Source organism: Heterocephalus glaber, unplaced genomic scaffold, assembly GCF_053883595.1.
Source record: "Heterocephalus glaber isolate CG9 unplaced genomic scaffold, H.glaber_assembly_v1.0 deba00001442, whole genome shotgun sequence".
NCBI classification, from domain to species: domain Eukaryota; kingdom Metazoa; phylum Chordata; class Mammalia; order Rodentia; family Bathyergidae; genus Heterocephalus; species Heterocephalus glaber.
The window spans coordinates 16821240-16837826 of NW_028258296.1; the positions used below are offsets into that span (position 1 = coordinate 16821240).

Genomic DNA, 16587 nt, shown 5'->3' on the forward strand with positions numbered 1-16587 from the left:
GCTACACAAGAGGCTCAGGTGCGACAGCTAAGGGCAAGGAAAGGCAGCCTTGGGTCAGCCTCTGGGCAGTTCTGGAAATTGACTTCCCTCTAGGACTCTCCTCCCTCTCAAGTTTTGAATAGAATCCAATTTCAACTATTGCTATTGATATTTTCCTGTTAATTAAAAATAACAAATGACACTGTTGTCAGAGAGGAGTTATGCTCTCAGAAGTAGACGCCACCAGAGCCTGGAAATCACTGACTTTGGGGGAATGCAAAACTCTGCTCCCCAATCAGCAACATCTGCAATATGAAAAGGGGACTCAGGAGGTTCAAACCAATTTAAGCTTGTCAGTCTCTAGGCAAATGCCGCAGAATCTTCAGACACAGCTTGCGATGAGGGGTCTTTGCATGGAAATAAGCACAGTCGGGCTTCCAGTTTGGATCACTGAGAATAACGGAATTTTGTAGTTTTTTTCTTTCTTTATCATTGTTTTGTTTCATTTTGCTATTATTTGGTTTGAGCTTCTTATTCCTTGTCTGGTGTCTTTCGCAGAAATATGTACCTTTCTGTGAGAAACATTTCCTCCTGTTGCAAGAAACCTTCATGGAAGAGAAGTTCATTGTTACCATCTGTACTTGGTTTAGAAGAGCTTTGATTAATAAGGACCACCCTATTGTTCATTTGTTTGACATGTGGAAATATTTGTAATCTGTTTCTGGTGAGAGAGATTTTCAATGAGGACCTGGTTTGACTTTCAAACCCACGTTGCCAATGAAAACCAGCCTCCTGAATCCAGAGGTCAGTGGGGAGCAAGCAGAGGTGTTTTATTCTCCCTCTCTTCCCCCCCAAACACCAACACCTGTTAGAAGTGAGGTTGAAAAGATCCTGTTGGAACTCCAGGACAGAGACCCAATTCCAACCTGAAAGAGGCTCTGATGTATGGCGTATAATGAGAGCTGGAGACTGCCCACTGTTACACATCATTATCATTCAGATCATGAAAGCAAATGAAATGGTTCAAGCAGATAACAGCTGTTTTTATTCTGCTTTTCAAAGATTGTCTTAAACAACCTGATCTCATGGCTTTTATTCAAGGGTGAACACCCAATTGTAAACATAGGAGCGATGCATTCTCATGATGTCAGTAATAAAAGCATGTATAAAGCAGCATGTGTATTCTGGAAAGCTAACTAACCATTAAAGCCAAGAAACATAGTCTGGCACAAATCTTATTATGTGTCCAAGAGGACTTGATGGTATGCACATAAGAAAATGTAATGAAACAGCGGGAAGGAGGAGAGGGGCGGGGAGGAGCAGGAGGGCTGGGGTTGCAGTTCTGTATCTGAGAAAGGATAGCAAAATTAGAGAAAGGTAAAGCCGCCAAGATCATCTGAGAAAGGGGTTAGCATAGCAAGGAGAAATGAAGGCAATTTCGCTTCCGTTGCTCTATCTGCTGTATTACAGAATCACCTGATTGCATTTTTGTCTATTAGTTATAGACAATGAGGCTATTACCCAGACACACACAGGAAAAAGGAAGAGGCCTAGTCTTCCTTTTATCAGGAGTTCAGATCTCATTTGGGGCACTGTACCTCTATTGTGTTTGTAATTGCTGTGATCATCATCCTAAGCTTTAGGTCTAGCTCGCTTGAGGAATTCCACAGCAGTGCACACCGCTCATCAGAATCCTGTAAAAAGAAAATGGTATGCTAGGGAATTTTGACAGGGCGGACCTTATACAAAGCCAATCTATGAGATGTTTGCCGTAATTTTTCACATTTGCAAAAGCATAGCAAGAATATAAGCAGTCTCTCCTAGATTCCCTGCAAGACAACAATGCTCATTTCTCAACGTTATTCTTCTCTTTCTATAATAGGAAGTATCTTTTATGAATGGGTCATTGAATTAATAAAATAGGAAGAAATCATACCTTTTCTATATTTGATAATAAAAATTGTGGTATATTAGGAAAAAAAATATATATATATATATATAAAGTTTACCTCTAATGTTGGTTTATGAACCACATAAATTATAACATTAAACCAAAATATGGGTTCAACAGTTTAAAGTGTGAATCTGCTCTTCACGTGCTTAGACTTATGCTTTAAAAAAGGCATAAAAATGTCAGCTCCACAGATTTGCTGCCCAAAGATCCTTGTTCACCTGTGCATAAAATACAACTACCCCCAAGGGTGTACACATTTACAAACACAAATTAATCTTTTCCCTTCTCAATGCACAAACCACCATGGATTTCAATACTGAACAATAGAAACTACTAAATATGAGTTTGTTTCAGGTATCTCCACCAAAGGGAAAATAACACAAGGTTTGAGGTCCCAAATTATAGCTGGATTTTCTGCTCTTAGATGTTCATTAGTTTATGTGGAAGGCACCAATGAACTAAAGTAGTGGCAGCTAGTACCAACATATGACTTTCTGTGTCCTTGAATCAAGTAGGAAATGATGTGGGGGATTTAACTGTTTAGTTTGCTTTTTTTTTTTGGTACCAGGGATCGAACTCGGAACCTTGCGCTTGCAAGGCAGGCAGTGGAACCACTGAGCTAAATCATCGGCCCTTTAAGCTATTTTGAAATGGCCTTTCCAGGCCTGGGAGAAGCAATGCTCAGATTGAACTGCCGAAATTTTTCATCAGTGTGAAAAAGTGCTTCCATGGATCTTTGTTAAAATACAGCAGCACTACATGCAAACACACACATGCATGCACCTAACATAAACTAATTTTCTACCTACTATCCACTATGGTTATGTTAGTTTTCTAGATTGTGAATTATTTTATTCTAAGCCCCTGTTCTTCATCTCTCCTCCTCCGTACCTGTGTAGTGATAATTTTGCTGTTCAATTATAACCACTATTAAAATACAAACAAAAATAAAATATCAAGAAGACAGCCACAATCCCTAGAGGAACACACATAGTTCATTCATTTGTATCAATTAGCAGTTCTATATATCTGATGAATAAATAAATGATTTTAAGCCATTGCTAAAATAAATACTTTCAAAATGCAAGAATATCCTAACAGCCAAGCTTCGTCTGGTAGACCCAGGGTGTAGCTCTCTAATTCAGGGGATCCCTTCTACTTATGGCAGAGTGAACAGTCACATGGCTATGAAACATGAATTTGGATGCCAAATGAATAGCAAGTTGAGAAGCTGAGCGCCAAGTGACTTCAAATGTCTATGAAGTGAAAATATCCCTATATCAAGGCTAGCTACTGTATTGAGAACAGTTATTGCTACCGATCATTTTCTTGCTTTAAAGGACGTCTTTCCTGATGGTCTACCAATGACTCCGTGAATCTTCATCAAGCAAATCACAAATGAATACCCTCTTTCTGTAAATCCATGCAAAAGAAATCATAACTTCTTAAAATCTCAGAGAAACAAGGGTGCCACTTTTTAGCAAGGAAGGATGAATTGCACCTTCCCACTCCACCCGGATTCATAGTTACCCAAAATCAAGAGACCAAAGACGCTTTGAAAATCTGGCCGGTTGGCCCCTGCCTTTGGTATATTAATGAGTACAAGATGTTGAATGCATATTTGAGTAGTAAGAAGAACCTGCTTCCCAAAGGGAAAAAGAACCTGGGAACAATAAATTACTAGACAAGTCTAGGGAACTGAATCTCATCACGTTCCAAAGCTTAATAGCAAAGCTTAGAATATCTATCCCCCATGAAAGTCAGGGCAAATGTTTTCCATCATCATGACTTCTAGAGCAGGGTGTATTTTTCATAAACAGATATTTTCTTACATAGAAATTCATTTTACCATCCTAACAATTAGCATTCAGCTATTGCTTTTTCTTTCCCTGTCCTAGACATAAAATGTTGCATTAGCTATCTAAAAATGAATTAAGAGAGAGGTGAAATATGTATTTGAAACCATGCATTAAATTTAGGTTCCTCAAGTTTCTGTGTTATAACACTTATTTTGATTTGTTGAGCATTTTCACCCAGCTACTGTGCTTTCTTTCCTTTATTTTTCTTTCAATTGTCTCACCTTTCCTCTATGATGTAGATTAGCACCGGCCTCCGAGCCCCAGGCATCAAAGGAATTAGGTCAGACCCAGAAGAAATCAGGTTGCAGGTAAGAAAAAAAATTAATAAAATAGAAGCTATGCCAGCCTGGAACTTCTGTACTCCTTCGGGCAGACTAACAACCACTGGCCTTAAATGTAATTGGTGTGTGGAGGAAGAGTGGTAAAGATGTTTGAGACACCAAAGATTTTAATAGTATTAGCAACACGGTGATAGGTAGAATTTATTTAAAGCCAGTCTCTGCATATTGCTTGAGTAGGTGGGCTTTTCAGCTTTAAAACAATATTTGCAATTAAAAAATAATAATTTCAATGAAAACCAAGTGCTGTTTTATCACAATATAATGTTTCTGAGTCATTTTAAATTTGGATCCCACGCAAGACCAGTGGTCTTTTAAAGCATATATTATCTGTACTCAAGAAATTTATTTTATGTTAGCATGTTTAATGCTTACCTACTCATATAGGATTATATTATCTTCTTTTAGGTTATACTAAGGACAATATATATATATATATATAGAGAGAGAGAGAGAGAGAGAGAGAGAGAGAGAGAGAGAGACAGAGACAGAGATTTTATTAGATGTCTAAGCTTAGTTCATTCTCCCACTGACCATTTTAGTTGCTGTTATTACCACCTCCAAAATGATTGGAGCAGCCGTTCTACTGCAACCTATCACATTATCCAAGGGCATTCTATGAATAGCAGCAACCCAGAGCAAGTTCTGGCAAAGATGCAAAGGCAGGCTATCAAAGTCAGCAGCCACATTCAGGAGTGCTTTCCAGAGTTGGCACATGCAGATGAGAGTATTTATATGTGATCTCTCAAACTATTGGAAGTATTTTGGGAAAGATATTTTTCGCCACACTTAGATTAGCCATTCTGTATTTTCTTAGCATGTTGAAGGTTTTATTGCATGACAAGACAAACCTTAGGGGGGTGCAGTCGCACCTAGGCCATCTCACTGAATTCCCGCAGCAGCACCTTAAGGGAGCTACCGGCAGCCCCGTGTGCATTGAGGAACCATACCAGAGGCATTGAGCAACTGGCTGAAGGTCTTCCAGTGGAAAGGTAGCAAAATGGAACTTGGACTCAAGCATCTAAAGGAATTCCTAGTGTCCTTTCTGTCTTGTGCAAACCATTTTAATATTCTTGGAAAGATGAGTCTTCTGGCTTCTGAATGTAATAAATCTCTATCCGTGACAGTTCTCAGACATCCTGTCAAAATATAATAGTAATGACATCATCATTATTGTCATTAATTATTATTTATCAATAACATAATTTAAACAAAGGGGAAATATTGCACTATCATATTGTTTCATGGATAGATTCATGTAATACTATAAGAAATATAATGTTAATACAGCTGGGGATTTAGTGGCGCTGCACCTGCCTCGCAAGCACAAGGTCCTGAGTTTGATCCCCTGTACCACACACACACACACAAAAAGAAATATAATGTTATTATTCCCAGTTGGAAAAAAAAGGAAAAAGTAATACTGAGGCACAAAGAAATTTAATCCTCTAAATTGGCAACTAGAAATGAGTAAGCATCTGGATTCAGACCCAGAAAATATGGTTCCAGAGACAGTGGCTGCGAACACTGAACTCTACTGCCTCCTATTTCCTGTTTAGGTTGGGCTCTCTATCACTGAGTAGTTTACCCCCCTTCCACGACCATTTTTAATTGAATTTTTATATCAAGTCTTCTGTACAGAAGTAGAATCTGTTGAATTGCTATTTTGTGAATATAAATGAACAGAAATTATGGTATGTTTTGCATATGCCATATCTTTGTCTGCATTTCCTCTTCAACATCCACTTAATTCTTATTACTTACCTTGTAAAGCTCCACTTTTATATCAGTCTCTCTATACCCAGCATCCCATTTCCAAGCCTTTCTGTCACCATTGCATAATGCTATCGTGTCACCTGTCACACTGTGTTGGGCTGAAATACTTCATCCTTTCTCCCAGGGGACGCTAAGGTCCCTGAGAGGATGGACTCCGTCTTCTATGTCCATCACTAGCAATAGTGCCACACAAAACAATTAGATTTATAAGTGTATTAAAGAATAAAGTGACTTACAAATACCTGGTTGGAATAGATAGATGATTAGATTGAGGATGGATGGACAGATAGATGCAGATATAAATGAATAAATGACATATATGTATAAGAAATGTATGAGTCAGTTCAGTGTATGTACCAGCTTTATCTGGAAATATTTGTACAAAGAGAAGCATTTTTAACAACTCAGTCATTCTCCTATTTTATAAAATCTTGTGTGTGTGTTTTTTCTATTGTTTCCTTTTAATGAACATTAGTGATGACTCAGCAAGCAGTGATTACATTTGCTCTGGGAAATTTTCTCCCTTCTTTTACTATGTATATATCGAAGCTTTTGAGCTTGATTTTACTTCTTATAAAGGAAAGGGGCATTTGGTCCCCTTGTCACCTTTGAGTAGAGCAGCATTGTGTTCCTGAGTGGGTGAAAGGTGAAAGCCTCTGGGTGGGGCTTTCCTTTCCCCTCAGTCACGTGCCTGCGAGGTGCTACTGGGAGATTTGGTTCTGTTCCTGGACTTGGTTTAGCAATGAAAAGCAGTCTGACACCTGAACCCACTGGCATGTATGAATTCTTTACTTTAGAATAGATATATCATCCTGGTGCTAACAAGGAACAGACCACATAATATTTCCAATAACTTAATATTAAGTCCACTCCAAGTGTCAGAATACTACTTGGCAGGACAAAAAAAGAAAATGATGGTTTCCTCATCAATAACCATAACACTGTAAGAAAACATGAATTTGACCTTTAAAAAGATATGAAAACTGTAAGGCACCATTATGGATAATTTTATGATATAGTTTATGAATATAAGACTCTCTTAGGGTCTTGGAATGTGGGTCAGTGGTAGAGGGCTTAGCTAGCACATGCCAGCCCCTGAGTTTCACACTCAGCATCACAAAAATAAAAATGCAAATAAAAATCACTAATAAAATACTCTGTTAACAATGTAATCACTAGGCTGGGGTAACTCATTGGCAGAGTGCTTACCAATGTGAGACCCTGAGTGTAATCTCCAGCACCACACATAAAAGCACAAACAAAAAACTGCAGTTGGGGCAGAGATTTAACTCAGTGGCACAGCATCTGCCTTGCAAGCACAAGCTCCTGAGTTCAATCCCCGGCACCAAAAAAAAGAAAAAAATGTAATTATTAGTGAGAAACTGTCTAGTGAAAGATTTTGGGTTGTTTATAACTGGAGAAAAATGATTCACTACTTTGAGAATTGATTTGGACCATATTCATAGAAGCTTAAAAATATAAAAGCAAATAAAGATTAGCCAGCCTTTCTACTTTAAGTCAGTAGTTCAGAGATTTTTGCAAAGAAAAGGAGTTTGCCAGGTTTCCTTTTACACTATCAGACTGATTCTCATTTTTGATGTGATAGACTAATTTTTTCCACAGCGGTGTAATCTACCATTCATTATTTTATCAGATATTTATAGAGAGCCCACTGTTTGCCAAACATTAGTCTAGCCACAAAGAGCTCAATGTATTTCTTGACTAGTAGTTAAACACCATACCTTGTTTCTCTTACTGGGATTTTGCCTCCAGTGGCCAAGTGCTTAGGACTGTGAACTGTATGCACAAACTAGCCAGTCAAAATCTCGACACAAAAGAGTATCAGCAAGGCTGGTGGTTCAGTGACAGAGCTCCTGCCCAGCGTGCAGGAGGTCTTGGATTCAATCCCCAGCACCAGAAAATAATGGGGAGTGGAATACAATTACGTGTGAACACATTTTAACTAAAAACCAATAGTGGGCCCCCAGTTACATCCTGTTAAACCACTAGAGATGAAGAGTCAGCTAAAAGCACAAAAATTCAACTTCCTTTTGATTGCTACTGAGTGAAAAGAAGGGTAGCTGGAATCTCCCCATCTTTGGTTGCAAAAAGCCTCTTTTTATTCCTATTTAATTTTGTTTAGTTCGTTGAATGTATGTTTGTAAAACGTAGGTACCTCCACAGGATGGCTGGGTGCAAAGGTGTATCTGTGTGTGTGCTTGTGTGTGTGTGTGTGTGTGTGTGTGTGGTGGAAACCACACCACTGAACTGGCTGTGGAACTGTACCAAAAGCTCATTTAGGCTGCAAACAGTCGAGGGTGGGGGACCTCTGAGTGTAAGATTATCTGTGCACGTGGCCTGAAGGTGCATCTGCCGAGGCCCCCAAAATCCCCCCTTTGAAAGGCTGCCGGCATACTCTTCGAACCAAATTAAAAAGTGCACGCTGGGAAGTGAGAGTTACCAACACATCCTTTTACCTCGGGCTGTCTCAGGTCCTCCGGAGTGTCATTGGGAAGCGTCCTAAACACGCATCACCTTTCTTCCGTTTCAGAACAGAAAGCGTCCTTTTAACTCCTGAAGACGGTAAATCACTGGCTGTGTGGCGGTTCTCAGAAGACACTTAAAGGGCTGAGTTGGATGCTCTACATAGCACTCTTGCCAAAAGAGTTCAGAAATGACTTCCAGCTTCCCACAGTCATAAAATGGCACTGTTTGGCATCTTTAAGGTAATAAAAGTGAATTTTTTTTCCATTCTAGAAAATGAGAAGAGAGGCCTGGTTGTTTTAAAAACTGATTAAAATTCATGTGTTTTCCTCAAATTCTAGCGCGTGATATGAGCACTTAGGCGAACTGCAGGCCGCCTCAGAGTATCATTCTGCAGGCAGCTCTCTGGGGAAGAGGAAGTGCGGCGGGGTGGGTGGAGGGCGCCCGGAGGGGCCGACAGGTGGCGCTCTTCCCTCTGAGTCGGTGGCCGCGAATGCCAAGTATGCTCTTTGCAGAAATTACCGTGCTGGAAGGAGATGTCTTTAAAGTTCATCAGTGTTCCTGGCCCTGCTGAACAGCTGCTGAGTCTAAGCGCAAACTCTGGCTGTATTTTGGTGATGGGGAAAACTTATCTAAAAAATGGGTTTCATGTCTTTAAGGAGAAGGCTTATACACAGCATTATCATCATTAGCCCACAAGACTTTAAAATTAGATTTTACTTGGGCGGGAGATTTAGCTCAGTGGTTTCGCTGCCTGCTGCGCAAGCGCAAAGACCTGAGTTCAATCCCTGGTACCAAAAAAAAAAAAAAATTAGATTTTACTCTCCTCTGGGTTGCAAAGGAAACACTTTTGTCATTCCTATTTGACTCATAGAGTCTAGGAGGAAATTTCATCACCCTCCATTTCCCATCTGGTTATTCATAAGGCACCTGCACCTCTGTTATTTCTCCTAGACTACACAGTACTATAAATGACAACAAACATTTTATACAGGAAGAACACCTTTCAGAAAAGGGTCAACTTGTCAACCAAACACACTGAGACATAGCTTTCTGTACTTTATTTCCACTGTCCTAGAAGTGAAAATAACTGTTTTAACCAGAAAAGACAAGATTGATACTTTTTACATACAGTCCAACTCACATTTGTCTTTGTTTATATGCTGCAATTAGAAGGCTATTACAAACAAATTAGTAGTATCAGGGAAGAATTTTTAATGACTTTGTTGATTTCAGCTATTGCCAAATACCTTCATCTACTCATCACATTCTTAATTAAGTGACACCAATGTGTGCACTTATGTAATCTCTTTGTTAAAATTATGCAATAGTGGCCTCAGTAGTTCCAGGCTAGTCCATTAAGCAGACAAAACTATTAAAGAGCTTAAAAAGATTGTTACACAAGAAGCAGATGTAGGCACACCCAGAATAACAATAGCAGAGAGGGAGAGCTCCGTGCAAAAGATAAGAGAAACGGGAAATATCATTGCAGATCATGATGAGGGTCTGTAAACACTTGAGTACATGTTTATTAAGCCTAAGACAGCTTGGTTCAACAAAGACAGAATCTGATGTAAATGCTAATGCCTTTTGCTCACAAATACTCCCAGTGAGTAAGACCCAAATCAGAGCATCAAACTCCATCTGTGATTTAAGAAAAAGAAAGAAGACGTGTTCTGTTCCGGGCTCTTCCAGAAATGTCAATGGAGGCAGCATTCCTGCAGCTCTCCCTGACCTTCACCCTCACAGACAGTGTCTACCTGTTCAGCTCTGGTCTCTGAGCAACTCAAAGCTGAGACTTAGGTGGGAAAAATCACAGTCCTTGATGAGCTACTGATCATCCATAAAATATGACACCACACATTTGTAGTTTCATATTTAGCTTTATCCCTTTGTAATGCAACAACTTTCTCTCAATATTTTATGCCATGAAGTTTTCCTTTTTATTCTTTGTTTTCTGGTTTGTTTCTTGTGAGGTACTGAGGATTGAAACCAGAGCCTTCTACTGTTTTAGGCAAGCACTCTACCACTCAGCTACATCCTTCATTTTTTTTTTTCTTTTGGCTGTTTGTTTGTTTGTTTGTTTGGAGACAGGGCCTGGCTACATTGCCCAGGCTGGCTATAAACACTGGAGTCTCCTGCCTCAGCCTGCGGAGTAGGTGGGAGCAGGAACAAGTGTGCACCATCCAGCTTGGCTAAAATGTAAGCTTTGCAGGGGCAGGAACTATGTCTTCATTATCTATGCACAAACTAGGAAATTAATAAGTATTTGCCACATGACTAAGTAAATGAATAAACATGTGAAACTTGGTATCTCATTTTTCTCATTGCTAAAAAAGAAAGTAAACTTTCTTGAATATGGTAAGATGAAAACATTCATTTTGTAATTTTTTGAGATAACAAAATTTATCTCTAAATATAGCAACTGTACTGTGGATACCCTAAGAAAGTTTTGTTTTTTAAGTAATGGTTAGCAAAATCAACATCTCTATCGGTTACATTAACAAAACTTGCTAAAGAGTTTAGTGTTAAACTTGTCCTCCACTTGCTATTTCCTCTTTAACTTAACTCCAAATTATTTACCTTTTCATATTTCAGATATTATCGAATAGCTGTAGCACATGAAATGATCAGTTTCTTTTGAGTAGCCCTAATCGTGATTTCCTATGAGCCTATGATCACTGAAGAAAGATAACATGCATATTTCGCATCCAAATGATATTTGTCTTTCTGCACTTGATAAAATTCTATTTCTTCATTCATTTGCTACATATTGGTTGAGTGCCTGAAATGCTCGGGATAATCTACTCAAGGCAGAGTACACCAGAAAATACTTAACTTCTCTTTATTCTACATCTTCAGAGTTACCTAATCCTACTCGTTTACTTTCATTTGGCCAGTAGTTCTCAATTCATGTATAGGATAAAGCTTTCCTTTAAAGAGTGACTCTAAAAGTTGTCCATGTTTCAGAAGAATCTGTCTATGTATGTAGTAAAACAGGTTCTAAATTTAATTCCCCTGGAACAAGCTCAATAGATTTGGCATGGATCCCAGGAATTTGCAGCATTTCTAACAGGTTTCCCAAGTCATTCTCAGGCAAGTAGTGCTCAGAACATGCATTATGAATTACTCTTTCAAGAGTTAAAGAGATTTTTCTTTTTCTGCCATGCTTATTTCAGGTACAACAAATGTCTTCCTTTACTTCATTATTTTTCCTATAAGATATAATTAAAATTATATAGTTATGATGAAATTTATTGTGACCCATGAGGAGTCCTATGACTTTTTTTGAATCCCTCTAAGAGGGGTAAGGATAAATGGAAAGTATAAATTTGATTTTTTTAAAACTCACATTTTGATAAGAAAAATGCCTTGCCAGTATGTGATTCTGAATTGGTAAATCATGATGATAATTCATGGATTTCTTTTTTTGTTTTGTTTTTGTGTTTTTGGTACCGGGGATTGAACTCAGGTCCTTGCATTTGCACAGCAGGCAGTGAAACCACTGAGCTAAATCCCCGGCCCCAGATCTCTTTTCTTGATTATTAACTTTACCATTATTTTATAAATAGTGTTCAAAAGTTTCCACTGGATACTTTCATTTATTCACTTCTTTTGTAATTTACCCTTCAAAATAGTGTACTAGATCTCCATATAAGTTTTTCCTATAACTTCACAAAAGAATAAGAAGAATGAGATCTGTTTTGCATCAATAACGGCTTACTTCGGTCTCGTTGAATGTATTGTTCTCTCTGCACATCCTCTCAGCTATACAGCACTATTTTGTTGATGCTTAACAAATGACCATGACGCCCCAAAATATGGTGCAGTGGCATGCTGAATACTTTGACCTGGAGAACAATGGAAGGTCTCAGAGGCAGTCTCCTTCTGCCCTTTCTCCTGCTCTCTCCTGCTTCTGCCCACCCACCCCCACCCCACCCCCGCCAAGTCAGGCCATGGAAACTAGAATTCTCTTTCCTAAGGTGAGTCACAGAGTCTGGAATTCAAAGCCAGCCATGAAACCAAGAAACAGTGCTCTGGTCTTCACACTATCTAGTGTGATAGTAGGTCACAAGGCACTTATGTCAGGGGGCATTGTGCCCCATACCTGAAAGGAAGGAATGCTACACAGAGGCCAAAAAGAATCTCGGCAAACAAGCCTTGCTAGGTTTCCCTCTCAGTCTGTTACCTTGTATTATCTGTCTAATCACATTTCCTACAGCTGCCTATTCTTCATCCAACTCAGCATAGACATACAGTTTTCTCTGGGCCTTTCTTTGTTTTTGAAACTTTCTGTATCACATAAAACTTTCATAATAAATTTGTACAGCTTTCTCTGTTAACACATCTCTGTTGCGGAGCACTGGGTGTGACTGTGATGGTGAGCAGAGATACCTCACCTTCCTGCCCCTAGATGGTATAGATTGTTGGCACAGTGGGGCATTACGGTGAAGGTAGGCAAAAAGCCTGTTGACTAATCTTGTCTTGTTGTATTAGGGCCTACCATTCCCCAACAGAAAAGTTGGTATGCTATTTTCACAATTTGAGATAAATGTGGATATCTGGCTTCTAAAGTTGATAGGTCATTTCATATATTTCTAATCTCTTTAAATTTGAATATTACCATTGTATAATCTGATGTTTTTTAGATAAGTGAATAGTTGTCATGCTGCATTAGAAAATTTCAGTCCACATTAACACTCACAGCCACCTCCAGTCAAATATTGCACACTTCTAGGGCCGGGGATTTAGCTCAGTGGTTCCGGCACCTGCCTCACAAGCTCAAGGTCCCGAGTTCGATCCCCGGTACCAAAAAAAAAAAAAAAAAAAATTGCACACTTCAGACGCTTTTTTGCATGAAAATATCATTTTTATTTTTATTTTCTTGTTATAGCCCTTTAAAAAGTGTATGCTTTAACCTGCATTTAAACTCCAGCACTATTTAACACATACAGGATCACTTGCAAACAGCTCATAGTAACACTTGATTGTGAAATGTTCACTTCTTTGAATGTACTAACCACATTCACCTGAATAATCCAGCTCACTAAAGAGTGAATCTTTTTCTCTGGGTATTTGTGAAAACCTAATTTTCATTGATATCTACAAAATATATACTCTAGGGCTAATTAAAATTAATTAAATCAGAATAACTACCTTCTAAAAAACAAAAGGGGCATTTTTACTTTCAAAATTTTAAAAGGTTAAAAAACTGAAACATTACTTTCAAATATACACTTCCCCATAATAATATGCCCTTGGGCCTGGAAACAATTATAATAAAATTTTGCGGGTCAACCTCCCACTGCTTCTGTGGTGGTATTTCTGCCATGCTTCAAATTAGAACTCCTATAAATCTTGAAATTGAGCAAATAGAGAAATAAAAATTTCATAAAATATCTCGATGTATTAAGACCAAAAGAATGAATTTGGGTAAGATTCCAAATTGAATTTTCTAACTTGTTGAAGTTGATACATTAATTTTTGATTTTCAGTTTTTAACAGCTTATAGAGACAGTGAAAATGGAATGTGTACTTTGACCATAAAATCATGAGAATCTGGACCCAATTCTTCACATTAACATATCTATTTCCCTACATGGAGATCTGTTAAGCGCTACAAATAAAAAAATGATTGAAAGGTTTTCTCAGGAAATAGTAACGAAGTTAAGAATCCAGGTATGCATTCGATCAATGACAGACCAGGAAGTAAGACTATACCTCAAAAGTGGACAAAGATGCTTTCTTTTTTTTTTTTTTTGGTACTGGGGATCGAACTCGGGTCCTTGGGCTTGAGAGGCAGGCAGTGAAACCACTAAGCTAAATCCCTGGCCCCAAAGACACTTTCTATCAGTAACTCCACAATTCTAAGAGTAAGGTAGAGCACATTTATGTATAAGACTCTATTTTTTTCACCATTCTTATAAAAAAGCCTTCTTTGTTTTTTAAATGTCATAACTGTGTAGTTACAAGATATGCAAATTACTTATTTGCCAAATGGCAAATCCAAAATAGTAAGTAATGTCAAATTTTGGATAATACATAAATATCTCTAGGACAGTATTTTCTAATAATACATATAGGTGAGAACAAATGCTGTTATACCATAAGCAAAGGTGGGGGTTTTTTTTGGTACCTGGGATCAAACTCGGGACCTTGTGCTTGCAAGACAGGCGGCGGAACCACTGAGCTAAATCCCCAGCCCCCTGTAAGCAAAGGTTTTAAAAAATAATAATAATAACCATTAAGTCATTGAGGCAAAGTGTGACTCTGGCTAAAAGCATGAAAAATGTATCAGAAGAGGGTATCCACATGGTGTCTTTTGTCCATCTAATCCCACATGCCTCTAAGTGTGTGTCTCACAGTGAAAACATCTCAGTGCCTTCTCTGGCTTTTAGGACTGCATTGCTGAAAACAAAAATCATCTTTGATCCACTGTAAGCATTCAGGGGATTATATATATATATTCAAAACTAGGCAATAGTTTTTGTCTGGCAGGCCTTTAATTATCATGAGAGCTCTTCATCCTTTTCTTGAAAATCCTAATTTGCAGATGTTAAAATTTTACTAAAAATAAATAAAAGAAAGGGGGAAAAAAGGCAACCTAGCCTATAACCTGCTTTTCAATCACTAACCAATAATGTCAAAGTGAAAACAAATATCGGATTAGGTTATAGAAAATGCATTTAAAGCATTGTATTTGATAATAGTAATCAAATTCTTATAGTCATACTGAGTAGCATTCTCCTTCCAAAACTTTAGTCTCATTAGATGTCTGTCTCTTATCCATTAGTTTTTTTAAGTTTTTTTTGTTGTTATTTTAAATATCTACCAGTTCATCCATCTATTCACCCATCTATATCTCTATCTGCCAAGATATCTTCTAAAACTAAAGAGAGAAGACTTCGCAAATATTTCATCAGAACACTCCCATGGTAATGAAAGCAAATCGAAATTAAAAGAAAGTAAGTTTATCTTTCAGGCTTGAAATCAGCGACACCTCTACCCTTTGAATTGATTTCAGCTCAGTACAATTTTCTGTTTGCTTCCTGACTTTTCTGGGCATTCTTTTGATAATGAGACAAAGCACATCGCTTTGTCCTCCAAAGTAGCACAGTAATGTTAACACAAGGAGTTTTGATTTGAAAATCTTTATCTTGCATAATTATACATTCAGTCCAAGACTCCGCGCTAAGGAGAAGTAAACTGCTTCTCTCCCCCAGTTGTCATGCTTAGGGGAAAGGCCAGATGGGTCCAGTAGCTAAAGCTACAAAAGTTGCTCTCGCAGGTCTTTTGGTGGGACGTTCAATATTATTGCATTCCTAATAGCAGCTGCTTCTGCTTGAACTCAGGGTTATGAAAGACAAACTACATTAAATGGTAAATCATTAAACATCAGCTGAGTTAAAGCACTGTGGTGAATTTCCCTGCTTAAATCACCAGCATCTGTCTTCTCACATGCAGGGAGTTGCTTTTTACAATCATGCAGTCAAACACTGACAGAAGGGCCAAGACAAAAACCACACAAAAAACCTCAAATAGCATCTTTTGGGTTTGGAGTTGGTGAATAAATGATCATCAACAAATATTCAGCAGTGGAACTAAAGCCCAATATTGCATTTAACACAGCTATCAAAAATTGAGGAATGCGTAATCCCTTTAGAGCCTCATTTTTTTCTCTTATGAGTTTATTCTTCGGGAAAAGAAAAACAACTGTTTAAATTATGTCCACCTAATACCTTAGATTTATTGCAAAGCCTACAATTTGCTGGTTTCCTTTTACTATTGATCCTCCTCTTAACTTAGGTGGATGTGAACATCATAACTGGAGATAAAGCTCATACTGATTCAAAATTAAAATTGTACCATAATGGATGCTTAAGGTAGGGTTTCAGGACTCTTACAAAAGCACTTCTCATATCTTCTTCAGTTGGGCAGCGAAATAATCTCAAATGCAATTAGAACTATAAAATCCCACTCCTTGCATGACTTGGATTTATAGTAGTATGATCACAAGTAGCTACCATCAGACAAAGGTCCTTTCTCTATCTGTGGGCTTGTCTTGTCGCTGTCATTATAGTATCATACCGGACTCATACCATAGCAACATACAGAGGTAATCACAGAGCAGCTCAACTACATAATCTTTTCAACCTCTCCTGAATATATAGCCTTGCAATAAAGAGCAAATGAAAAT

At 38.2% G+C, this 16587-nt stretch overlaps 1 protein-coding gene and 1 long non-coding RNA gene across 2 annotated transcripts in view; one reads left to right on the forward strand and one right to left on the reverse strand.

The window, feature by feature from the left end:
• Positions 1–4933: 4933 nt before the first annotated feature.
• On the reverse strand, positions 4934–12315 carry LOC110348418 (uncharacterized). The gene is made up of 3 exons (XR_002393646.2): positions 12115–12315; positions 8384–8659; positions 4934–5269 (listed from the first exon to the last, which is right to left on the reverse strand). It is a non-coding gene; the product is annotated as an uncharacterized LOC110348418 (long non-coding RNA).
• Positions 8496–16587, forward strand: part of Adgrl2 (adhesion G protein-coupled receptor L2) — a 537596-nt gene continuing 529504 nt past the window's right edge. The window contains exon 1 of the mRNA XM_087212965.1: positions 8496–8632. The gene's annotated coding sequence lies outside the window, so the exon portion shown is untranslated. The remainder of the gene's footprint in view (positions 8633–16587) is intronic.